The sequence below is a fragment of the Oryctolagus cuniculus genome, chromosome 8 (genome assembly GCF_051225735.1).
Source record: "Oryctolagus cuniculus isolate XC-2025 breed Fujian yellow rabbit chromosome 8, ASM5122573v1, whole genome shotgun sequence".
Taxonomy (NCBI): domain Eukaryota; kingdom Metazoa; phylum Chordata; class Mammalia; order Lagomorpha; family Leporidae; genus Oryctolagus; species Oryctolagus cuniculus.
Window position 1 is genome coordinate 58,776,876 of NC_142874.1, and position 27,691 is coordinate 58,804,566.

Consider the following 27,691-nt stretch of genomic DNA (forward strand, 5'->3'; position numbering starts at 1 on the left):
GAATAGATAAAGAAAATATGGTGAACATATCCAGTGGAATATCACTTGGCCTTACACAGTGAAATACTGACAACTGCAGCTAAGTGGATGGAACTGGAGAACATTGTTACGTGAAATAAAACAACACAGAAAGACAAATACCACATGTTCCCTCATATTTGGAAGTTAAAAAAAAAACAACAGTTGCTTTGAAGTTAGAATAGTTATTACTATAGGCAGGGAAGGATGAGGGAGGGGAAGTAAAAGGATATCAAATAATCGGTAACAAAACACAGTCAAAAGTGACAAGTTTGGTCCCACTGCACAGTGGAGTGACTATGACTCAAAATATTGTACAAAGTATTGGAAGAAGGCTCCAATCAGAAAAGATAAGGAAAAGGAAATGCTAGTTACCTTGTATGTTTGGTTTTTACAGTATATATGTGCTAAAATCAAATGTACAAGCATTACATGTAAATAATATATAGTAAAAAGGTAAAAAAATAAAAGAATAGAAAAAAACAGTTACTGGGACTGGCACTGTGGCATAGCTGGCAAAGCTGCTGCCTGCAGTGCCAGCATCGCATATAAGTGCTGGTTTGAGTATCCACTTCGAGTCCAGGGATCTCCACTTCCCATCCAGCTCTCTGCTATGGCCTGGGAAAGCAGTAGAAGATGGCCAAAGTCCTTGGAACCCTGCACCTTTGTGGGGATCCTGGAAGAAGATCCTGGCTCCTGGCTTTGAATCAGTGCAGCTCTGACCATTGTAGCCATTTGGGGAGTACACCAGTGGATGAAAGTCTTTCTCTCTCTCTCTCTGCCTCTGCCTCTAATTCTGCATTTCAAATAAATAAATAAATCTTAAAAATTATAATAATTACTTATTTCAATATAATTAAATTATTTTAAAAGCAAATTTATGAAGAAAAAATAATTTAAAAATCTCCCTTTCCTTTTAAGATGCTCTCTTAAAAGTTATATTAGGATACATATATTTTTCTATTTTACCAGAGACATCATAAAGTTAAAAGTTAGAAGTTAAACTAATTCACTCTAGAAAGTTAATTTTTAATTTCATCTCATGAATATATGCTATTGAATATTAAGAAACTAAAATATGGTTATTTAATAATATGGAAGATTATGGGGACTGAATAATGGAGTAAATGAAGAGATACTATATCAGATGACAATAGTGTCATTTGCATAAGAACCTACAAATTACTGATAATTGCATCATCTTTGTTTAATACATTACTGTGTTTTTTATTTCTCAATGAATAGCCTTATAAAATTAACATTATACTGATCTGGATGAATGCTAGCAAAAGTAACAAGACCAGACTGAGTGATTCTATTACAAATCCATGCTATTCATTCTGAGCTTTTATTCTTAACAAATGACAATAATCACTAATTGGCTCTAGGGATTTTTTTCCAGGAGAGAAGTTTTAAAAAAAAAAATTAAATAGGTTATTGATAGAAAATTCAGAGGGTACAAAGAGTTATGGCAAAAAGTAGACTTTCATCACTCCACTCTCTTAGCTCAACCAGTTCTTTTTTGAAAGACAATGACGCTTCCATTTCACGCTTGTGTGTGTCACATATACTTCAATATGTATATTTTAGGATCCATTCCTCTTAGCAACCACGACTGCCATGATTGCTATTTCTCATCACCATCTCCTCTCTGGTCACACAGTTAGCTGGTTTATGGCCTCACAAGAACATCATGAGATGAATGACATCTGAGAACCAAGGTCAAAGGGTGGGAGCCTGAAACCTGGGTGTGGAAAGATCTCTATTTGCCTGGGGGAGAGGAGCTGCTTGCTCTCCATCTCCTCTTCCTCTCTTCTTCTAACACTTTTCACTTCATTTAAGAAGTTGAAGTTTGATCCATACTCCATCCAAGAATCACTGATACCTAAAATACCATTGTCTAAGTAAAATTTCCCTACTTTGTATTTTATTACTCAATGTTTTTGGTGCACATATGTGAGAGGTCCTAAGACAAAAGTTATAAAAGTTCAGTGTGCATTACTTCTTTTTTAAGATTTTATTTATTTATTTTTGAAAGGCATAAAGAGAAGGGGGGAGAGAGAGAGAGATTGAGAGAGATTGAGAGAGAGAGAGAGAGAGAGAGAGAGGATGTGAGATCCACTGGTTTACTCCCTAAATAGCCAAAACAGCCCAGCCAGGGCTGGACCAGGAGCCAGGAGCCAGGAACTTCTTCTGGGTCTTCCATGTAGGTTCAGGGCCCTAAGTGCTTGGTCCATCCTCCACTGCCTTCCCTGGCATGTTAACAGGGAAATGGATTAGAAGAGCCGGTTCTTGAACCAGCACCCAAATGGGATGTTGGTACCACAAATGGTGGCTTATTGTTCCACTCCACAGCTCTGGCTCCAGCATTAATTCTTATACTAAATGACAAAATACAAGTTCCTGAATCTTTAACTCGTGGAATCAGAAGTTCTGGGCTGAGGCCAGAGGTCTGCTTTTGTGGGGAGCAATTCGGACTATACTGTTACTGGAATTAAGATTTATTCTATGCATCTGCTCTCCCACAATATGGCGCTGGGAGAGAAGTAAACAGCTTCTACCCAGCTGCCTCTCACCAACTTGACAAGCTGCAGGAGCTGCTCCTGATTGGAGGAGAGCGGCGTGCTCGGCGTGTGGGCAGCCGAGTTGGGATTGGTGGAGAGGACTATATAGGAGGAGAGAGACGGCATGGTGGTGTGGGTTGGTTGGAGAGTGCGTTGGAGAGTTCGCGGGGAAGTTCGTTATTTCGTTCTTTCTCATTTCTCTCTACTCATTCTTGCTTTGGGAGTTTGCTGTTTACTTATTCTTACTTTACTATAGAAAGGACTTGTAAAAAAAGGGAACAACAAGCGCCCGGTCCGGTGCGGCTCCTCCGCGTGCGGAGGAGCAGCAGCTTTTACACAATGACTGCATTCTCCAGGGTGATATGAGTACAGAGCTCCTGGTTCACACTGGGAAATACTGTATTTAGCACAATTCTTGGCTCTCCTGCCTCTTCTATTTGGGATTACCTGGTGTTCTTTTCATTGTTGCTTTTACAAAGTTGTGACTCCTGTAAGTTATTGTACTATAATTGCTTGTTTTTCCCTCTCTTTCTTTTCTTATTTTTTGAACTTTGGAGGGAACCTGGTTTGGAAGACTCTTCACAGATCTATTCATGGGTTTCATAAGATAATACCACCTCAACAAAGAGGGCCATTGCTTAAGTATGGACAGTGATAGCAGTGATAGCTCTTGTAGTTATGTGTTTATATCTTTCTTCATATTGGCAATGTTGTTGGCTATTATGTATATATTTAAAGATTCATTTATTTTATTGGAAAGGAAAAGTTATAGAGAGGCAGCAATAGAGGCAGAGAGAGAGATCTTCCATCCACTGGTTCACTTCCCAAATAGCCGCAACAGCAAGAACTGTGCTGATCTGAAGCCAGGAGCCAGGAGCTTCTTCCAGGTCCCCCACGCGGGTGCAGGGGCCCAAGCACTCGGGCCATCTTCTACTGCTCTCCTAGGCCATAGAAGAGAGCTGAATCCAAAATGGAGCAGCAGGGACTCGAACTGGTACCCGTATGGGATGCAGGCATAGGTAGCGTCTTTATCCTCTATGCCACAGTGCTGGCCCCAGCTATTATGTATTAAATAGATTTCCTAAGTTTCTACTGCTCTCTTCATTATCAATTTAAATATTTGCTCACTTTGTTGTCTTAGATGTCTCAGAGGTTATCATCATTATTAAATTTCCTTTCCTTCCCCCTCCTTCCCTCCCCTCTCCTTTTATCTTCTTTCCTCTCCTCTCCTCTTGTTGCACCTGAGCGAGTGCAAACAAAGGAGCTCCACACATTGACAAAATCTGATGGTCCTTTATTGCCGGCAGTGGAGAATGGGCTCTAATGAAAACATTTTTTAGACACATTTATCTCATTTACCTTTACCTAATTTATATTTAGCAGTTACACCTCAGTGACTTAACATGTTGATATTGTATCATACCTTTATCTGAAATAAGGTCAAAATTACATTTACATGGGATTTTACTCTTTTTATAAAACTCCAGCTAGAAATCAATGACATAAACCAGAGATTGAAAAATCCACATCAGGGCTGATCACCCATTGTTATTTTTTATCCAGATCTGTAAAAACCAAGCCAGAAAACTTTGGGAAAGTTACAAGTCAATTTTTTTAAGGCAGCAATCTTTTTAGATTTAAAAGAGAGAAATATTTGAACATACACTGAAAAGGTGTCCCCTTACACTGAGCAGAGCCCATGCTCAGGGAAGGGACAGAGACTCCAAAGAGAAAGCAATAAAGGAGACAAACAGGCAGGACAGAAAAAAGAGTTTACCTCCCAGGATTGAGGATGCAGACAGTACATCAGAATGTGGCCACGAAACAGGAACAGAAACCAGTACATCCAGGAAAGGCCTTTCTTTAACCAGACCAGAGTCTCCGCCCTAAAGCCGTCGTGCTCAAACAGAACGCAGACTGTGTTGGCATCTCATCAGACCTCTAATACCCAGAGGGCGTCACCAGAAAACAGGAGTCACTTACCAGAGGACCTAAGGCCAATTGGTCAGTGAAGAGGTTGAGCCAAGCCTCCCAGGTCGATGAATTGGGACACGGGGCCCTGGAACATCATCAGGGGGTGCCTGCCTTATGGCCAGAGCACCAACCTGGAAGGATCGGAGTGAGGTCTTCCCGGTGGTGGTCTCCATATCTCGCTGGGGCCTCCAAAATGTTGTACCTGAGCGAGTGCAAACAAAGGAGCTCCACACATTGATAAAATTTGATGGTCCTTTATTGCTGGCGGTGGAGAGTGGGCTCATGTCCTAAAGAACTCTCGACCCTGAAGCCCAAAGGAACAGGGTTTCTAAAGGCAAAAACCACAAAATCGGGAGGGGAATTTATGGTTGCTAGGAACAGGGGGAATACATGGTTACTGGGATCAAGCTGACCTAAAACCTATGCGAAACTAGTGTCAATTATAGTCTTGACAATACCAGTTACAATTTTAACAATTTCAATTATAATCTTGACATTAATCCAGGTATTGGTTTTAATCATGTAAGACACAGACAAATTACATTTTTATCATTAACTCAGGTGTAGCCTATCCACTTCCAAGCTTGAGCGATCATGCTAGGGGGTTTCTATGCTCTGCCAAGTGTGATGTAGTGGACTGCTATTGTCCAACTGTTTTAGATCATAGTTTCAGACCAGAGTCTCACAATGTGTGTGTGGGGGAAGGGGGCACCTTCCCAGAATGGAGTCTCAAGTGCTCCAAAATGGAGTCCCTACTGTCAAGGTGTTACTTCACTCTCCTCTCCTCTCCTCTCCTCTCCTCTCCTCTCCTCTCCTCTCCTCTCCTTTTCCTTATCTCTTTCTTGCTCATTTGCTCTCTTTCCACCCCTCCCTCCCTTCTTCCTTTCCCTTCCTTCCTTCCTTCCTTCCTTCCTTCCTTCCTTCCTTCCTTCCTTCCTTCCTTTCTCTTTTGTATGACTGTGATATTTCAAAAGGCTGCCTTCAAATTCATATATTTCTTCTTCTGCTTGATCCAGCCTATTTTTAAAGCTTTCAGCTGAATTTTTCATTTGAATTATTGAGTTTTTAACATCCAATGTTTTTGTTTAGTCTTTTCCAAGATCACTATCCCTTTGCTGAATTTCTCACTCATATAATGCATTATTTTCCTGATTTATTTCAGCTGGCTATGTTCTTTTGTGTCTCTTAGTGCATACTTGTAATCATTCTACTGGATTCATTATCAGTCATTTCATAACTTTTATTCAGTTGGAGTTTTCACTAAAGCATTGTTGCTTTTTGAGGGTTAGCTTGTTGCCTTCCCTTTCATATGCCATTTGTCCCTATATTCCTGTTTACACATGTGTGGCTTAGTTGTTTTGATCTGTTATTTTTAAAGTTTGATTGATTTATTTGTAAGTCAAAGTTGCAGACAGAGAGGAAGAGACAGGCAGATTAATCTTCCACCTCCTTGTTCACTCTACAGATGACTGAAATAGCCAAGGCTGGACCAGGCCGAAGCCAGGATCCTGGAGCTTCATCCAGGTCTCCCATGTTGGTGGCAGGTGTCAAAAAACTTGGGCAACCCTCTGCTGCTTTTCCAGGACATTAGCAGGGAGCTGGATCAGAAGGGAGCAGCTGGGACATGAACTGATGCCCACAGGGGATGCCAGTGGTGTAGGTGGCAACTTTACCCACTATGCCACAACACCAGCCCCTTGGCCAGTTTTAACAAGAAGCTTTTTGGTGAAAGTCCTTTCCATGAAGCATGCAGTCAGGTTTATATTCAGTAAGATATTATGGATTTATTTTCTGAAGAAACTATAGCATGTTCTCCCTCTATCTTATTTTATAGCAATTGGTGACAGTAGTGGTGTGGATGTGGGGTGCCACTCTCAGTCCCAGCAGGGATACATGGGTCTCAAAAGAATCCCTGGGGATAGAGCTGAGATCATGGAGTGTCTGCTTCCAGTCGCTGTGGCAGTCTTGTAGAAGCACTAGCCTGGAATTCTGGAGAATTTGGATACTACAGTTTTCAGAAGTGTGGCCAAGGTCATGGAAGCATCTGCCTAAATCTGATAGGGTCATGTGAGTACCCTCAGTGCTGGCTCTAGGTTTCTATGAAATGTCATGTCACTGGGCTGGCGCCGCAGCTCAATAGGCTAATCCTCCACCTGGGCGCTGGCACACTGGGTTCTAGTCCCAGTCGGGGCACCGGATTCTGTCCCGGTTGCCTGTCTTCCAGGCCAGCTCTCTGCTATGGCCCAGGAGTGCAGTGGAGGATGGCCCAAGTCCTTGGGCTCTGCACCCGCATGGGAGACCAGGAGAAGCACCTGGCTCCTGGCTTCAGATCAGCATGATGTGCCGGCCGCAGCGCACGGGCAGCGGCGGCCATTGGAGGGTGAACCAATGGCAAAAGTAAGACCTTTCTCTCTGTCTCTCTCTCTCACTGTCCACTCTGCCTGTCAAAAAAAAAAAAATGTCATGTCACCCTAGGTTTCTATGAAATGTCATATCACCCAGATACCTTTGCATCTTCCAAGAGTCCAATTCCTTTCTCCACGTTATGATGCCAGGTGTTAGGAAACAATGGAGTTAGCGGTCCTAGGGCCATAAATACTAGATCACACTCAGAGCTCACAGTCCACTGAGGATAGTACAGCATAGTGTAGAACCAAGGATCATATTGCAATGGGCTGTTTGCTACGGAGGGAGCCTTGTGGCCTGAAGTCACTGCAACCAACCACAGGTGGTATTGACTGGGAGATAAATTCAATGGAATGAGGCCACCAGTTTCTACTCTGGATTAGAGCAGGTTCGGGATGTTGTTCTTGCAGGCTCTGACCTGGGGACAGGAATTATTATCTGCTTATCAATGGTCTTTCCTGATGCAAGACACAAACTTGTGCTCACTTTGGTGCCTTACTTTCCATCAGAGACAAATTCTGCTTCTTGCTATTTTCCCATGACTGAGAGAGGGGGTATTACAGTGGTTCCTTGGGCAGCTGTAAATTTCTCAGACACAATTTTACTTTTTTTTATTATAAGTTAAGTTTTCCTTAAAAATTTTCTTTTAATAAAGTAGTATTAAAAACCATAGTTAATTGTTTCTGGCACCAGCGTTGATATTCTGGCTCCAATGGTTAGATGGGTCCCAGGTCTTCAGTCTCCACTGTTATGTGGTAGTCCCTCATCACAGGGCACATGAGGATGCCAGGACACCACAGGAACTGGGAAATGATACACCATTACTCCGCCACATTTCTTTGGAAAGGTTATCTTTTTTTAAAGGTTTATTTATTTATTTGAAATTCAGTGAGAGACAGAGAGAGAAGAAGAAGAAGGAAAAATCCTGAATAAGAATAAGCAATACTCTTTCATATGGGGGCATGGCATTTAGAAGTAGGTTAGCCCATTCTAACAAGTCAGGAAAGGTAGGCTTTCCTGAAGTTGAACATGGCCAACAGCAAAGCCTCCTTTAGGGACCACTCTTACTATGTCTCTGACCAGACATCATGCCTCTTCCTCTATTGTTTTCCCACGTGTTGGATACATGTCCTATGAGCTTCTTGAATTGAATAGTTTTACTTTTTTTGTCTCTGTGTAATAAATGTGCTCTCCCAGCTTAAGTTTATGAACTGCTTCTTTTCTTTCAATAAATACTTACTAGAAGTCTATGTATGCCAACAATACATCAACATTAGTATCTTAGATTGAGGGAGGGAAGAAAGAAAACCAAGAACAGTCCTGAGTTTCTTGATTTTTCTTTATACTTTGTTTAAAAATTTATCTAGAAAATAAGACATTGTTGGGACCAGTGTTGTAGCTCAGTCTGTTAAGCCACCACCTACGGTGCCAGTATCCCATATCAGAGTACAGGTTCCAGTTCCGGCTGCTCCATTTCTGATCCAAGCCCTGCAAATACACCTAGAAAGGCAGTAGATAATGACGAAGTTATTTGGTCCCCTGCCACCCATGTGAGAGTCCGAGGTGGAATTCCAGACTCCTGGCTTTGCCTTGGCCCATCTCTGGCTGTTGTGGTCATTTGGGGAGTGAAACCGCCAATGCAAGATTTCTTTGTCTCTCTTTGACACTCTACCTTTTAAATAAATACAATATATCTTAAAAGAAAATAAGACATTGGTACAATTATTAATGTGACTATGTCCATTGTTTTATATCTCTCCACTACTTTTATCAGCAAGACATATCACATATCTCACAACTTAATATGATGACTTTTTGTAATTAGACCAAAAATACACTGTGTATTAGCAAATAGTCTTAATTCTAAGTCAGTTTTGCTTAGCAATGCATATTTTCAAAGAATATTTTAGTATTAAGTAAAAATGATTTTAGTTTGGCTAAATATTAGTATATTGATAAAAATAAACAGCATATATAATTTTAGGATTCAAACCATTTTTGTCACTTCTAAAAAACTGACAGTGTAATTTCTTTAGACTGAATTATTCATTTAATTGGTTTGCCTCTTATATTTATCTGTGTTGAAATAGCCTAGTTTCTCTGTCTGCTAGGATCTAAGGCTTAAGTTAATGCCTCTTTCCAATTTCTGGAATCTCTAGATACAAATATCATTTCATTGTATCTATTAGGCAAGTGAAATAGTTTGATTGCTATAACTATATCAAACATATTATTCTGAAAAAAAGTGACCCCATTGGTATAAAATTAAAATAACAGTAAATCCTCAAATCTGCAGAGATTTTCTGTCCAATATATTGCAAATGTTTCATCTATGCTCTGGAACATATTTTTGGAAATGCAAACTATTGTGTCACAACTAAAGTTAGATATTTTCTATTATAAAGAACTGAAAACCAACAATTATCAAATGATATAGTGATGAATCAAAGATATTTTATGACAAATAACAAGGAGTAGCATCAAATAATAGCATAGAGGAAGTAGAATATGGAATACACAAAAAGCTTCAAAAAATACATGGAAAATTCACATTAAGTTCTTTTTTCTTAACCATTCATATATTTATTATGAAGACTAAGAAAAAAACAATTAAAAATAATAACTACATTTAAAAAGTCATTATAGAAAGACTCAAAATGGGAAATCAGGAATTCCAATTTGGCAGATGAATGGAGTACAAGTATAGAATTCTGTGTAGGGTTCTGTATTAGTATTTATTATCTTTTTTTGTTTTTTTTTTAATTTTTTATTTATTAAATATAAATTTCCAAAGTACAGTTTATGGATTACATTGGCTTCCCCCCCCCATAATTTCCCTCCCACTCACACCCCTCCCATCTCCCGCTCCTTCTCCCATTCCATTCACATCAAGATTCATTTTTAATTATCTTTATATACAGAAGATCAATTCAGTATATATTAAGTAAAGATTTCAACAGTTTGCACCCACACTGAAACACAAAATGTAAAAATACTGTTTCAGTACTAGTTATAGTGTTACTTCACATTGGACAACACATTAAGGACAGATCCCACATGAGAAGTAAGTACACAGTGACTCCTCTTGTTGACTTAACAATTGGACACTCTTGTTTATGGCATCAGTAATCTCCCTAGGCTCTAGTCATGAGTTGCCAAGGCTATGGAAGCCTTTTGAGTTCGCCGACTTTGATCTTATTCTGACAGAGTCATAGTCAAAGTGGAAGTTCTCTCCTCCCTTCAGAGAAAGGTACCTTCATCTTTGATGGCCCCATTCTTTCCACTGGGATCTCACTCGTAGAGATCTTTCATTTAGGTCTTTTTTTTTTTTTTTTTTCCAGAGTGTCTTGGCTTTCCATGCCTAAAATACTCTCATGGGCTCTTCAGCCATATCTGAAAGCGTTATGGGCTGATTCTGAGGCCAGAGTTGCTATTTAGGACATCTGCCATTCTATGAGTCTGCTGTGTATCCCGCTTCCCATGATGGATCGTTCTCTCCCTTTTTAATTCTATCAGTTAGTATTAGCAGACACTAGTCTTGTTTGTGTGATCCCTTTGACTCTTAGACCTATCAGTGTGATCAGTTGTGAACTGAAATTCATCACTTGGACTAGTGCAATGGCATTGGTACATGCCACCTTGATGGGATTGTATTGGAATCTCCTGGCACGTTTCTAACTCCACCATTTAGTTCTAATTCCGTGAACTGAAGCTACTCTCCCTTTCTCTCTTGTGTGGATTTTCTGAATTTTTGTGGGATAGAAGGGAATCTATAATCATTTCAGTGATATAATCATGAATATATAATCATGGATCTAATCCATTTAATTAAGCAAATATTTATTTTGTAGTCATATTTCTAGTTCTACAATATTATTTAGCACAGTTGCACACATGGATGTTTCACAGTTAATAATTTTGACAACATAAATGAATAACTATTTCTGATATTTCTCTATGACATAGATTTTTTCAGAACCACAATGCCTATTTCTGTGATAACTATGAATAAAGAATAAAATAAGAATTTCAGACTCTTTCAGAGTCTGTATATGATGTACCTGTATATCTCTAGCATTTTGAATTTTATAGTTAAATCAAGTGATCAAATTCTAGATCTTTGAAAGAAGTTAAATTAAATCAAATTCATATGATCTTTCTTTTGTTATTGTAGGATAGATAAAATGCATGGGAGGAATGGGAAAATACAGTTGCTCAGTGTAAATTTACATTGGAAATTTAAAAATTTTTCTTCTTAGTGTCTAAGTAGACAATTTGTGTTTAAAATAAGGGGCTTTGTAAATTGTGTTCTATTAACCAAATGTGCTTGTTTTGCCAGTTACATTCATTTTTACATGTTGCTGTGATGAAGACTTCAAATATTTGTTTTACTGCTTCTACATTTGGTTGAAGATATTGAGTAAGATGTAGTTATTACCTAAGTTAAGTGGAACAGATTTAAAATTGATCAATAATTAGAATAACATAATGCAACTGTTTATTAAGATAAACATTTTGAAATATTATTAACCTGTTATCTTTTTGTTTTTGATTCTTATTTATTCTTATTCCAGAAACCATGCAGCATTTCACAGTTTGCCCTACAAAAGGATAGGACTATGCCAGAAAGCAAATGATTTATGAACCTACAAGCCACTTCCTAGATTTTGTTTTTATTCCAAAGCCAATATTCTTAGAGAAGAAGGAGAGAGAGGATACAACAACAATCTCAAAATCACCCCACAACTTAAATACATATTTGGATAGAAATTTCCATGATGGTTCATCTACGTATTTCTGCAGTCTTCAAAAGTAGAAAAAAAATTGCAGATGAGATAGAAGTAGAAGATAGGGAAGATAGGGATTATGGGTCTTCCGAGAGAGACCATAAACCCCATATCAGAACAATTTTGGAGAACATCAAAAGCTTCACTTACGTTTGTAGGCTCATAAGGGCATAAGACATGTATCCATATCTCAGATCTTCACAAACAGAAATGACCAAACACAGACTAGCTAACTAAGGCCAAGCAAAGATTTAGAAACCTCACTGCATGCCATGAAATAAGTGAGGGTGAATGGCATCCTGGTTAGATTACCATAGTTACAAAAATAAAAACTCAAGCTTCTAACTAAACTTGAATTTCGAATAAACAACTGGTTATCTTTTTTATGTGTGTATTTCACACAGTATTTGGATGTACTTATGCAAAAACATTTCTTTGCTCTTTAGTTGAAGTTCATACCTGACAAACTCAGTATGGTTTAGCTAGGAATTTTAGCTAGAAATTCTTAGCTAGCAATTTTTATATATTCTAAATGTAGTAATATCAATAATTAGGATGTAACAGTTTAAATATGGACATACCTCTGGAGATTAGGCAATCATGTTGAGACAAACTATATTATATGCTTAAACAGTAATCTGAACTTGGTTTGCTTTCTGGGGATGAGACTACCATACCAGAACAACAATACTTCCTATCTACCTGGTTTGATTCCATTTTTTTTTTCCATCTTTTTTCTCTCCCACCACCCCTTCCTCCCATTCTCTCTTATCTCTCTCTTCCCCCTTCCCTCCCCTCCCCCTCCCTGCCTCCCTCTTCTTCCCTCCCTCCCTTCTTCCTTCCCTCCGTCCTTCCTTCCTTCCTTCCTTCCTTCTTTCCTTCCTTCCTTCCTTCTCTTGCTCATTCACAAAATAATTACTACTAAGCTACTCACATGCCTTAGGCATTGTTAGGTGGTCTAGATAATCTAGGAAAATAAACAGCAAGATCCCTGTTTTGTGGAGCTGATATTCCAGTTAAGCAGAGAGAGAACATAAATAACAGGCATTATATGTCTATGGTGTTAAAAACTAATAAAGGCCAAGGGAAAAAACCTGCAGAGCAGAGCCAAAATGATTGGGAATAAGTGAGCAGAATGGCTGCAGTTTCTAAAACGGTAGTTCAGTAGGTGTATTTGTAAAAATACATTGAATGAGCACTAGAAGGAGATGAGGCAGTTAACCTTGTGATAATCTCAATCCAATGGGACACCCAGAGGCTTATCCAGAGGGGGAGGAGGTTGTACCTCAGCTTCAGTCCAAAAATGGATAAAATAAAGGAATTCAAGAGTTGGGAAACTCTCTTAATATGCAAACCCATCTCCTTGGTCCAGAAGATTCTAAAGAAATACAATGCATGGGTAAGTATTTAGGAAGTTCATGAAAAATGAAATTTAAAGATAAATTTACTTTAGTGCAAAAAATGTTGAAATCCATACATCAGTTTATCAAAATACATTCTCCATGAACTTTTTCAAAGTCCCCTGTATAAACCTTTCTTGTAGAAGGGATCTTCTGTCCTGGAGTTGGAAAATTAATTTTCTCCATAATGATTGATACTTTCTGTGAAGAGCATGTGGTAATATGATACCATAATGGATTAAGTACTTTGTCCTGCTGTGTTTCTCTGGCTCCTCAGTACATTCAAATGACCAGGAATTTATAATTAATTTCCTCAAAGGATTAGAATGAAGAATACCAAAATAGCCTGGAGCCACATCTGTGGTTAAAACCCAAGTTTATGAAAGGATTATGTTGGGATCCTGATGGAGGAAAAGGGGAGATTAGAAAAGCAATCTGAGAAAAAATAATGTTTTTAGAATGAATGTGACAAGACCAGGGTATTTTGATGCCAAGTATATGGTCACATAAAGCCAGTTCCCTGAGAAACTTCATAGACACAAAGTATATGGTTTCTTCAGATACCTATGGATTCCATGGGGAACGTCTGTGAGGATGGTAGTAGCTACTTTCTGTTCCAAGTCTTGGCAGCCTCACCATCTTGGTTCAGACCCCAGTGGTCTTTTTCCTTAAGTTTATTTATACAAATACTCATAATAGTTTTTAGCTTCTGATTGCACATTGACTTTTACATTAGCCAAAAATATCAAGAACAGAACAAAGGGTAACATTGGTCTGTGTGATTCTTTTTAGAACTCAAATTTGTCTACACAGAGGCACAAGAAAAGTTGTGTCTAACTTCACCAAGCTGCCAAGATCATACTTATCCAAAGGCACCTTAAAGTTCTACTGAGACACAGTCCCTCACCTCCAAGAATATGTAAACTAAGTACCTGTAATATTAATAAAACTCATAAATACTGGTGATCAACAAATTCTAGAGTCACTCTCAGTATCCTCTGGGGGGGGAGCATAAGAAGAAAAGCAAGCCCCGTTACAGTTTCTGAATAGATTATGACAGTTAACTGGAATGACAATTATAGACTTGAAATACTAATAATTTCAAATGAAGGCTGAGCGCACAGGCTCTGTGGCGCAGAGGTGTAAGTTCCTTCTTGCAGCACAGGCATTTCACAGACAAGTGCCTGTTTGAGTCCTGGCAGCCCTGCTTCTGATCAGCTTCCGGCTAGTGTTCCTGGGAAAGCAGTAGATGATGGCTGAGTATCTGGGTCCCTGCCAACCTTGGAAGAAACTAAGAGGGAGTACTTGGTTCCTGGCTTTAGTCTGGCCCAGACCAGATGTTGTTGCCATTCTGCGGAGTGAAGTGCTACATAAAAAACTAGTTCTGTCCAATCCCCTCTGTCCCACTCTCTCAGTTGTACTGCCTTTTAAATAAATGAACAAATACATGTTAAAAACAAACAAAAATAAATGAATGATGAATCATTCAGAAAATATATCAAAATGAATTATCATACTAACATGGGTAGGAAATTAAAACCTTTGTTTATGTAGAACTGATCATTGAGTAAGAAGACAATTAATAAAATTTTATGAGCGGGCCTGGCACTGTGGCATAGCAGGCAAAGTTACCAGTTGCAATGCCAGCATTCCACGTGGGTGTTGTTTCAAGTCCCAGCTGCTCCTCTTCCAATACAGCTCTCTGCTATGGCCTGGGAAAGCAGTAGAAGATAGCACAAGTTCTGGAACCCCAGCACCCACAAAGGTCCTAGGTCCTGGCTTCAGATCAGCCCAGCTCTGGCCATTGCAGCCATTTAGGGCGTGAACCAGCAGATGGAAGCTCTCTCTCTCTCTCTCTCTCTTTGCCTCTGTACCCCTGTCTTGTTAATTAACTAAATAATTAATTAATCTTTAAAAAAACTTCATGAGAATTTTGTGAGGCATGAGAATTGTAAAGATGACTATAAAAGGATAATCTAGCAGGTATTCAAAAATAAAATTCAAGGATTATTAACAAATTAAATTGTAAAGCAATCTTACACTGCTGTCTGAATGATTCAGTTCTTTAGATACAACACAGCATCTTTAATATACTTACAAAATGTGCTTCCATCATGGAAACAAGATGTATGCAAAAAATGGAGCACTAATTAAAGAGAAAATGGTATTCCTGAGTGCAGATTATAAACTAGGTTTTGTAAATTATTGTGAACTACATCAAAATAGCATTTTCTGTCTCAACTTCACCTAAGGAAATTGAGAAATATCAAGTTTGAAAGAATTTAAAATATAAGTGATTAATAGTATTTTCAATTTCATATACCTAACACATTTATTTCTCTCTTTTATTTCTGGTGGTTTCATTATGGCTAGAAATTATCCAGAAGTAAATGTCAATTTGAATTACTAATAAGATAAATTTTAAAGGAGTATAATTTTATGTTCTTAGCCATCTAACTTTCTTACTATAAAAGTACCAAGAATATTCATGGCTGGTAAATTAAGATATTGCTTGAATTTATTATGAATTATATGAATTTCTTTAAAGTTGTGCCAACTAGTTTATATTATAAGGTAGCCATATGTTCTTCCTTGGATTTTTTTTTTCTATCTCATAAAATTAGAAAAAGTGTCAATTTCAATCTGAGTATTACATTCTGAAAGTTAAGAATATAAAATCTATTTTGCTTTATTGAAATTTTAAAAGTGACTACATAATACACACATACACAAGCACACACAATTGCCATGTTAATTATTTATTCTCTATGTTTTCAAAGGTGGTATGATGATTGACATAGATTTAACCACTACACTGAATTACAGAGAGACAGGCAAATGCTCACACTTCAGACTTCATCCTTTAAGATGCTAAATCTATTACCATTTTTAACCTTGTATGTTTTTTGGATTTATTTTACATAAGACCTTCGGACATCTATTTCACATTGAACTTGAGGTTTTTATTATAAAATAAGAATCAAAAGATAGTTGAGGGAAAGAGAATAATGGCTAAGTAAGTAAATCAATAATGCAAAAGAAAAGTTTGTTATTTAACTTCAGTTAGGCTAATAAGAATGCTAAAATATTAAAGCTGCTGATTTCTGATTAGATTGATAGATAAATACATAGATAATCAGTAATAAGAAAGGATAACAAATAATAAACCAGAAAAAAACTGGAATTTTATGAAAGGAGGATGAAATATGCAGAATTATAGAAAACAGGAGAATGTGTGACAGAATGTAGTAAATATGGGTTATATAGTAAACCATTGCATTAAAATAGTTGTCCCTAAGATTTGAATTCATTCTAAAATATTTCAATGTAGGTGACATGGTATATATAGTAGATAGTACGAAAATATAAAATTGTAACCTATGATTTTCACCAAAGTTTCATTTTAGAACATCCTTTGTCACTGCCGTTATTTCCCTCAACTTCTCATTGAAATAGTGTTAAAGGCAAACAATCCATTAAAATCTTTAAAATAAAAAATAATAGTGTGTATATATATATATATCCAGAACCTAATATGTATGTTTATACTATATACACAGTAAAATCAACTAAATATTTAATAGATAATGGTGATTTACTGGTGATGTGACTTTTTTAATTAAGAAATAACATTATGAGGTGTTAGTTCTTACCCTGCTGGCTATATTCCTCAGAAATTAATATCTATATCCACCAGAAATGTCATATTTTTGTTCTGTGAATATAGTTTTGAATTAGATGCATTATTGTACATTTACCTCCCCTCTACGATACAAAATATTTTTTTCCATTTGTCTTTTGATTCAGCATTGACAGAAAGCAATCATTTAAAATGTTGTTGAGAATTCACCTTTGGAATATAAATTTATGTGAACAAAACTTTGAGATAAATAAACCTGAACCTACAGAGAAATGAATCTTGGAGATCAGGACTTACAAATATCCAACCAGTTTAGAGGATCAGTCATTAAAGAACTTGGTATAGGAATACAATTGAAATGTGAGTTCTAAAGAAATTTACTAGATTAATTTTGACCTTGTATGAAAAATTATTCTAGAAATTATTCACTACAACTCCTTCAACTGTGGATCAGAAAAGGACATTTAAACAGTATGAAAAACAAAATGAGCATGAAAAAATATCAACTTTCAATCCTAAAAGGTTTAAAGTGCAATAGTAATTTAAGTATATGTTTATGTGGAAAATAGGCCAAACAATACATTACTTTTGAGTCACCAATCTACCATTTTCATCACCCTACTGGAAAAATATTAGCTCTGTGTTCTTTCATAATAAATTTAGGACAATTTTGATGTCCAGCCACCCAAAGTTGAGATTTTAAGTGAAATTGCATCAATCTACTGGTAAGTAAAAGAGAAATTGACATAATAAAGTTAATTTTTCTATTCATGAACATAAAACGCCTATTTAATTTTTAATAACTCAAAATAAAAAAGATATTTGATAATATTAATCTCGTGCATCTCATTGATTTATTGCTATATAAAAAGGTGTTTATTTGAATGTTTATCTCAAAAATAACAGTTTCTGTTTATTAGTAAGTAGGTAGTATATGTGTGTATATGTACTATTGAAATTGATATAGACTGAAATATAGTTCTTCAGGTATCATATTGACAAATTACCAATGTTATCAAATATAGGAATTTTAAGCAAGAAATTTGCAATCCTAATTGAGGGTGATTTAGTAATATCTAACATGGTGATAAATTTACATATTTTGCTGTCTATAAACGTGAAGTAATTCAATTTATTATATCACATAATGCAATTTTATGCAGACATAAAACAAATTTAAAGGTCTGTGTATGGTAATGAGAAAGGATCACTGAGACAAATTATTAATTGACACAATGAATTGAAGAGCAGATTCTGTGATATGCTGCAGCTTCAGTGACTAAGGAACAAGAAGAGGGAGAAGAATTTTCACTACATAACACATGATATATCTTTCATTCAGCTTATATTGAAAATTATATGAAAATGTGAAGACAGTAAGTTGAAATAAAAGAGTTATGTAGAAGACTATATCAAAAAGAACATTTACAGTAGCAATAGTACTTTACTAAAATAGTACAGAATTAAATTATTTCTGTAAAATATTAGGCTAGGGATACAGAAGAACTATTGTGCTAGTCTAAGAACTTCAAAGAAAAAGCTAAAGACATGGAAAACACAAAATACAGCAAAACTAGTGAAAGTAGATGATATAAATATTAACTTAAATTTGTATCTATTCATTAGTGCAACAGATTATTAAACAGAATTTTTTCTATTATCTTAAAATTGACAATGTGGTCTCAGATCCAAAAACAAGACTTCATTACTTGTCCCACATCTATGACAAGCTTCAAAAGAAACAATGAATTCAGGTATGGAGGGTTTTGTCAGAGCTGTATCACAATGTCTTTCACTGTCTTCGCACTCTACCATTACCTTCATCTCAACATACAGGGCATGGGGGAGGCAGGTGGTATGATAAGGGGAGAGTGCCATACAAGTATGTTTTTGATCTAGTTGTGAAGGTTGTGATTCCTATAAAGGGAGTTTTCTTTTCAGACACACTTTCAAGTCCAATGAGGCTGACTATGCTCTCAAAGAATCATTTGAAGAGATCAGGCTTGCCTTCAGGAGTGGAAGTGAAGCTTTGATTAGCTGCTCTATCTACATCTAGATGAAAAGGTTGGAATAACTGAAGAGAAATTGCAAAATAAAAAAGTAATTAAACTGTAATATCCTACTTTAATTCATTTTCAATTATTTTTTAAAAATTATTTATTTGAAAGGCAAGGCAACTGAGAGACAGACATAAAGGGAGATTTTTCCATGTGTTGTTTCATTCCCTAAATAATCACAAAAGTCAGCATGGGGCACACAGAAGGCAAGGACTCCATCCTGATCTCCCAGGTGGGTGGCATGGGCCCATGTATTAGGGTCATTTTCCACTGGTTTCCCAGGTGCATCAGCAGGAAGCTGTATCTAAAGTGAAGCAGCATGGGAACAAACGAGTACTCCAATATTGGATGCTGTCTTTATAAGCAGTGACTTAACCTGCTGTGCCACCATAGACACCCCTTACTCATTTTTTGTCAGAGGAAAAATGTATCATCCCACCTCTGGGTGTACCACTGAGCATAGATTCACTGAGCAGTCTTGCTGATTGCCCAGTTAAAGAGGATGATCTGATCGGTGAGGGGAAAACACACCTGCAAGATAGTGTGAATGAAGAATAAATGGATTTTTAGTTGCATTTCCCTTGCCAGATAACTCTGTACTTATCTGAGTCCATGGTGTCACGTGAGAGAGGTACAATTTAAAAACCTGCTATAGAGAAGACACTGATGAGCATTTAGCATTAATAAGAGGTAAATGAATAACTATCAAGGAAGTAAATAACATGAAAAACAGTTATATGAAATAGAATTTGCTTCTATAATCAAGGCCATGAGAAAGGAGAGAATGCAGGTGTTTCTACAGCAGCCCACATAAACATACAACTCAGATCCAAAGGGACTGAACTGGAAGGAGGATTGAGAGGGTGGAGATAATGTCTATTACTCCAAGTCTCCAAGATTACAAGTGTGGCCAAGGCTTTGGGAAACAAAATGGAAAGACTCATATTAAATAGGGCATGAATCTGGCATTTTAAAATGGTTGACTGTTTTATCACCGAATATAATCAAGAAGTATGAAAACTGCCCCAAACATCTCTGGGGGTCAGAAATTATTCTGAAAAGTATGCTTGAAAGCAGTCATTGGAGAAATATAAAATGTTTTTAAACTTGTATCTCGCTACAGTTAAACTACTAAATAAAGCAGTTACCCAAGGAAGCAATAGAAACAATTAGAGCAGAAATGGCAATAAAACCATGCCTGAAGAAAATAATTCAGACTTGAAAAAAAATGAACATTCAAATTTACATTTTTGAAAGGGTCAGGGACCTTTGAAAAAAATCAGTGTTCAGTACTGGGGATGTGGTTTTAGGTTGTCAAAGTCCACTGATGTGAGCACAAAGCCATGTGGGGGAACTCCAGGGTCAGAGGCAGTAGTAATCAGAGAATGTGCATTCATCACAGAAAGTATTTAAGAAAGATTATATATAAGTGACAACATTTTTTCCAAAGGTTTCTGTATCAAAATTTCAAATATGGCTTAATTTCCTTGTCTAAAATTTTAGCTCCCACAGCAAAATATTTTGGAAACTCAACACCTGTGTATTCAAATATATTCACTGGATAAAACCTCTCAGAAACGACCAAAAGATGATAGAACTTATTTAGAATATTACATAAAGTTGCCCAATACAGGTTCATAAGGAAATACACAGACAATTTTATTGGACTTGCAAACTGTTGGCTCACAATTGTTAGGGAGGGAGCAGCTTTTGACTCCCTTCTCTAATCTGATGGCCCTTTTGCAGATGTGACCTGAGATCAGCTCTCAGAGAGTCAATTGCAGAGACTGATATTTTCATCAGAAAGAGGAGATTATCATGTGTCATGACTTATGTGAATATCACTTTGAACAATAGCAGTTTGATGTTTTTCTCCCCATATCCTACTAGGGACTTTTAAGAAATCTGGTAAGTCATTGCAAGGCACAGAAATGAGGTAGCAATGGTAGAGCAAGGGTTCAATACAAAGACAGCATGAGAAAGATGTCAGATGAGAAGTCATAGCTAGAGACTAACTATGGACAAGTAGTTTTATAACAGGTAGTACTAACTATAGATTGGCCCAGTTCTGGCCATTGAGGCCATTTGGGTAGTGAACCAGCAAGTAGAAGACTTCTCTTTCTGTCTGTTTCTCCCTCTCTCTGAAGCTCTGCCTCTCAAATAAATAAATAAATTTTTTAAAAAATGCTGCTGAGTTGTAACTGTAACAGTTTTCCAAAGTGAAAATGAGTAGCTTTCAAATGATATATGGAAAATGGAATTCAAACATAAAATACAAGTTTCACTCAAGTTTCATCAAGTTCAAGATACTCTTTATCTGAAGAGCAGAGGGGCAGAATAAGCAAGAGAAACAGAGATCTTTCTTTCATCCATTGATTCTTTCACCCAAATGCCTGAAGCTGGGTTAACCTGAAGCCAGGAACCAGGAACTCCATCTGAGTCTCCCGTGTGTTATGGAGATCCAAGTTTTTGGGCCAATATCCCTTTCCTTCCCAGGTGCATTAGAAGGAAGCTGGATTGGAAGCAGAGACAGAGGAAGAATTCAATATCAGTCTCTCCAAAATGAGATGCAGGAAGTCCAAACAGTGGTTTAAATTGCTGCACCACAATGCCTGCTACTTAAGCCACTTTTTTAAGTGATAATACTATTCAGTTGTTCAACCATAGGGATTTAAGGGTTACAGGAATTTAACTATGTCAGCACAGTTTTTCTTATTGTTATTAACTGAAGAAAATTGTGTGCCATTTAAAGATTTTTAAGAATAAGAAACAAAAAGAATTCAGAAAGAACCAAATCAAACTAGATGGTGGTATCTAATGACTTCCCTTGAATGGCAGCATGGCTGTGGTGATGAAGGGCTCTCTGGTGAAATTTTCCCTGGTGTTTTTCTGCTAAAGATTTTGATATTGGAATTTGGTCCCCTAAAATATATACGAAATGTGACCCCTTAAAGTTTCTCAGAAGTCCCACCTGGGGTACCATATATGTTATTGGAATTTGGGGCACCATATGATATTACCATATGCTTATTAATAAGTCCCCAATATTAATAAGCCCGAGTGGGTTCTTGCCTAATATTCAGAGAAGAATTCTGAATATCAGCATAAATGAATGAGATAGCATGATACATTTTTAGCTTTTATTTAGTGAGAAAAATGCATAGGGAATTGAGAGCTTTATCTAAGATATAGGGGTAAATCTGGGTTCATACCGAGTACCAGGAACCAGCCATGTGGAGGGGCATCTATACCAGGAAGCATGGGGTGGGTTGGCCCGAAGGCCATGAGCCCTGAAGACGCAGGGTTACAGCCAGCCCCCAACTGGCAAGAGGCCAGGGCAAGGAAAAAGGAGGAAAGAGGTCAGACACACCCTGTCCCAGGCTTTTAATCCACTTTCAAAAGGGAGGGGTTAATTAACCTGATTGCCCTGTGGGCATTCAGGTGTGGCCAGGTAGGGGCATGAGTTCACACATGGGTGTGCCAAAGGTGTGGTCTTCCAGGTCACAAATCTAGTCAATTTTAACCTGTATGCCTGTCTACTTCAGTTTGAATAGCTTTCTCAAAAGAGTCTCCTAATAAGCAAATGTAATCATGTTTAGTCCTTCTGAAAAAAAAAAAAAAAAAAAAAAAAAAAAAAAAAAAAAAAAACAAGTAAAATGCCTTGGGCATCTCCAAATTTCTTCTTATGATCGTTGATTTTGACCATTTCTATTTAGACTGGACCACTTCTACCCCTTGGCTGCCAATGCTTTGATTGTCCTTTGTAGCCATATTACATCTCATATTTAATTCTTTGAAGTAATATTTTAGGATTTTGATCCCACTTGTTGAAAATTTCCATTTAAAGCTCTGCTCAGGGCCAGCACTGTGGAATGGTGGGTGAGGCCACCGCCTGTAGTGCCAGCATCCCATATGGGTGCCGGTTCGTGTCCCTGGCTGCTCCATTTCCAATCCAGCTCTGTGCTGTGGCCTGGGAAAGCAGTGGAAGATGGCCCAAGTCCTTGGACCCCTGAACCTGCATGGGAAGACCTGGAGGAAGCTCCTGGATCCTGGCTTCAGGTTGGTAAAGCTCTGGTTGTTGTGGCCAATTGAGGGGTGAACCAGCAGATGGATGACCTCTTTCTCTCTCTGCCTCTCCTTCCCTCTCTGTGTAACTTTTTCAAATAAATAAATAAATCTTTAAAAAAAAAAAAAAAAAAAAAAGCTCTGCTCTTATCTGCAACTGATCTGGGGGTCCACAGTTTTGGCATCAATTGGTCAGTTTTCTCCACTTTAATTTCTCAGAATTGCATAAACTGAACCCATCAATATGTCTACAGTGTTGAACACCATTTTTGCTATAAATTGTTGGTCCTTTTCAATTAGGAAATGAGCAAGATTAATCTCTTTCTCAACCACTGATGTGAGTGATCTCCTGCTGCAGGCTTCATCTTCAATATCTTGTGTCCCTTCTTAAAATAATTTGTCTAATTGTAACCTATTTATTTGTGGGTGCATTGTTCCCATATATTTTTTGTAAATGTCAATGATTTAAGTATTGTTTCATCCTCGTTTCATCATACATTAGTTGTTTGATGTTGCACTGACATGGGCTCTGACTGAACTGATGTGTTACACTTTGTAATACCTCAAATTAAATTCTATTCAGCCATGTTATAAAAAGTTAATATGAGTTTATTTTGGCACTAAAATGCTGGAACCCATGCATATTATTCTCAATAAGCATACTTCATTAATTTTTTAAGATTGATCATATTATTCTTATTATTGAAATTTCAAGATAACAAATACTATGGTTTGAATATGTTTCAGCTCCTCTGAAGCACATGTTGAAATTTTATTCCCATAGTAATAAAGTTGAAAAGTGGTGGGAAATTTCAGATGTAATTGAGTCATTACGGCATATGAATACCTTTTTTCAGAGGAAAGGGTTAGTTAACATGGGTGTTTATCCTCCTTTACTCCCTTTCACTTGGACCCCCTTTCCTTTCCACATTCCTCCATGAGTTGAAGCCCTGTAGAGACGTCTCCAGAAGCTGAGAAGATGGTAATACCAGGCTTTCGCTCTTCTAATATCAATTTTGCTGATGTGCAAGGCACATTGAGATGTATATCCACACTTAGGAAGCCAACTCTGATGCTTATTACATAAAATATCCTTACTGATATTTAAAATTAACTAATTCAAATACTACCAAATTGTATCTGATAGGTTTGTCATTCCAAACAAGAAAGGTAAGAGGTGGATATAATAATATCAACACAATGGCAATTAAATTTCAACACGAGTTTTGGAAGGCACTTGCACATTAACATTTCATTTTAGCATTAAACTCCTCATTCCTCAAACTTATATCCTTCTCATGTATACAGTATATTCATCCCACCCTAAAAAGGTCCCAAGGTCTTAACTTATTCTAGCACCAACTCAAAATTCCAAAATTCAGGGCCTCACCTAAATTCAAAGGTTAGACTCAAGGAATGAATCACTGTGAGGTAAATTTTTTCCAGGTGTGACCTTATGAATTTAACACTCTACTCTGAAATACAATTGATAGACATTCCAAAAGGGAGAAATATATATGAAAAAAGGGATAACTGCTACTCAGAAAGTCTAAAATCCAATAAGGGAAATGACATTAAGCCTTAAAACTCAAGAAGCACCTTTTATTTAAATTCCATGCCCCCTTCATGGACATACTCTGTAAAGTTGGTGTCTCCAAGGCTGGGAAAGGTTCTACCCCAAGGTGTTGGCTGAGCTCCACAGACTGTAGTCTCTTGTGAGCAATTCTCCCAGGCTGGATTGCTAGCTGGTAGCTCTAAATTTCCAGAGATAAGGAAGTGGCCACACACCCATTAGGTATTTCCCCAGCAAAAATTTCTCTCTGCAATGGCTGTACCTCTGAGGCAAGTCTCTGACTGGGACCCCAGACTGTTTGGGACTTCTTTGAAATTTAGTGGAAACCATGTCTGCATGAGCACCACATGGATGCCCACAGAGTCAGCTCAAGCCACACCTGGGCCCACCTGAGCCAGAAGTTACTCATTATCCAGTTCCAGAACCAGGTATTTGTATGGCAACAGCTCCATTCCTGGTACCAATATTCTTCAGTATTAAATTTTCTATTTCTATAGCAGAATACGATGGATGTAAATTTTATTCAAGAATTTTATTTATATGGTAAGGATATAAGAACAAACCAGAAAATATAATACTACTATACATGCATCCAAAGAAATAAAATTCATGGGATGAAGGCGATATTATTACAAAGAACCTGAAAAACTTATTTTCGTAATTCTTTTTAACTTTATTTTAATATTTTTCTATCAGGTTTATGATTTGAAGACAAAACTTTGAATAGCAAACATTTTACATTACTAGGAGTATTTTTCTTGATTTTAAATAAAAATATCATTGAGTTCAGGTTGGATTTTACTATAGTGATAACTGATTTTTTAAGTCAACAGTTTATAAATAGTGCAGAATTATTCCTTACTATTGCTAGAGTGATACTGACTACACTCTGGTCCACATTTTATTCACGTGGGACTCAGAGATTAACAAAGTTAACTCTAAGTAAAACATTTCTGATCTGAAGGTAGAAGGGGTAAAAAGCAGGAAACCATTATCTCTTAGAGATTCTGTTCTGCTTTGGCCCACATTTCACTATTCTCTTTCACCCAAGGACAACACCTGTCTGAACCATCAGAAATATCACACCAATAAAATCCTTCTATAAAAATATAACACTGTAAAGAATATTTTAACATTTATAATTGCAAATACAGGGGAAAAAGATGTTGTATGAGCCCTGTATAATCCCTCCCCTTTGATACCTGTGTAGAATGTGAATGTGATGGTAGATCACTGTTGTGATTTTACTATCTCTTATGGCAAAAAAATCTTTATATGTAGTTAAAATACCTAATTTGTTGACTTTGAGTTCATCATAAGGAGATTAATTTAAATGAGCCTGACATATCAAGGTAAACCTTAAAAACAGATTAGAAAAATTTGGAGGCAAAGACATTTGATTGCTGGCAATGCAGTAACAGATCACCACGTTGTGTGGAGTGCTGACAGTCAGTAGAGGCAGCCTACAAGAGCTGATAAAAGTCTTTGGTTGAAAGCCAAGAATGGGGGTTCTCCACATTCAAACAACAGGACTTTAATAATTTAAACAACTAATGAGTTTAGCAGATGATCCTGAGTCTCAGATAATGTTATAGCCTAGCTGACTTCTTACTGCATCCTTGTGAATCCCTGAGCTAAGAAGCTAACTAATCCTTATTCAGACTTAGGATGAGAAATGAGAACAAGCAAATGGGGCTTCCTTTTTGCAACTAAGTTTTGTAGAAATTGTTATAGAGAAGTAAATAAGTAATATAATTACTGTAAAACTTCTATATGGAGCCAGCACTGTGGCAGAGTAGGTAAAGCTGCAGCCTGCAGCACTGGCATCCATTATGGGCACCAGTTCCAGTCCCAGCTACTCTACTTCAGATCTGGCTCCCAACTAATGTGCCTTGGAAAGTGGTGAAAGATGGCCCAAGTGCTTGGGTCCCTGCCCACCTCGGGGAAAGCTTCTGGCTCCTGGGTTTGGCCTGGCCCAGCCCTGGACATTATGGTCATTTTGTGAGTAAACTATCAGATGAAAAACCTCTCTGTGTCTCTCTGTATCTCCCTCTCTGTATCTCTGCCTTTCAAATAAATAAGTAAATCTTAAACAAAAAAAAATCATCTATGGCATTAACAATTCTAAAAACACTGATCAAGCTAATATATATAATATAATATACTATATTATATATTGTATATATAGTATATAATATATATTATATATATTATTATATATTATATATTATATACTGTATATATAATCAGAGGCTTTCTTCCTATTCCTTGTTTTGATAAGACACTCATTTTGGTTATTGGCCTTTAAAAACCACTTCTGATGAAAATCCCTGGAATACCGGATATTTCTGTATAAATTTTGTAAAATAATATCCATGATGTTAAATACATTTTTAGTCTTCCATAGTAGTTATAGTAGTTCACACTAAAGCAAATGTATTTGTAATACATGTAAAAGAAATTAGATTTTACTATTCATTTCCAACTCTTTTGGGTTTCATCTTTGATAATAAAAAGTTTAATTCAATGAAAATTTTTTGCCATTTTCCTCTATCAGCTTAGAAATGTAGCTTAAAAGAGATTCCTCCTGGCTGGTGCGACGGCTCAATAGGCTAATCCTCCACCTGTGGTGCAGGCAAACCGGGTTCTAGTACCGGTGGGGGCACCGGATTCTGTCCTGGTCGTTCCTCTTCCAGTCCAGCTCTCTGCTGTGGCCAGGGAGTGCAGCGAAGGATGGCCCAAGTGCTTGGGCCCTGCACCCGCATGGGAGACTAGGAGAAGCACCTGGCTTTGGATCAGCGCTGGTCACAGTGTGCAGGCCACAGCGGCTACTGGGGGGGTGAACCAATGGAAAAAGGAAGTCTTTTCTCGCTGTCTCTCTCTCTCCCTATCCACTCTGCCTGTCAAAAAAAAAAAAAAAAAAAAAGCTTTTAGTTATTGATTGACAAATTATACAGGCATACAATTTTACCAGCCATATTTTATATATGCTAAGAGGCATTAATAAATACTAGCTTAATAAATAACAAACATTTAATTTCCTATGCACATATGTGTAATACAGTTGTAATTTTGTTTATTCATAATTCTTTTTGTGAAAAATATTCTATTTAATAATCATTCCATGTAAGCACTCAAATTTTTTTTTTTTTATTTTTTTTTTTTTTTATTTTTTGACAGGCAGAGTGGACAGTGAGAGAGAGAGAC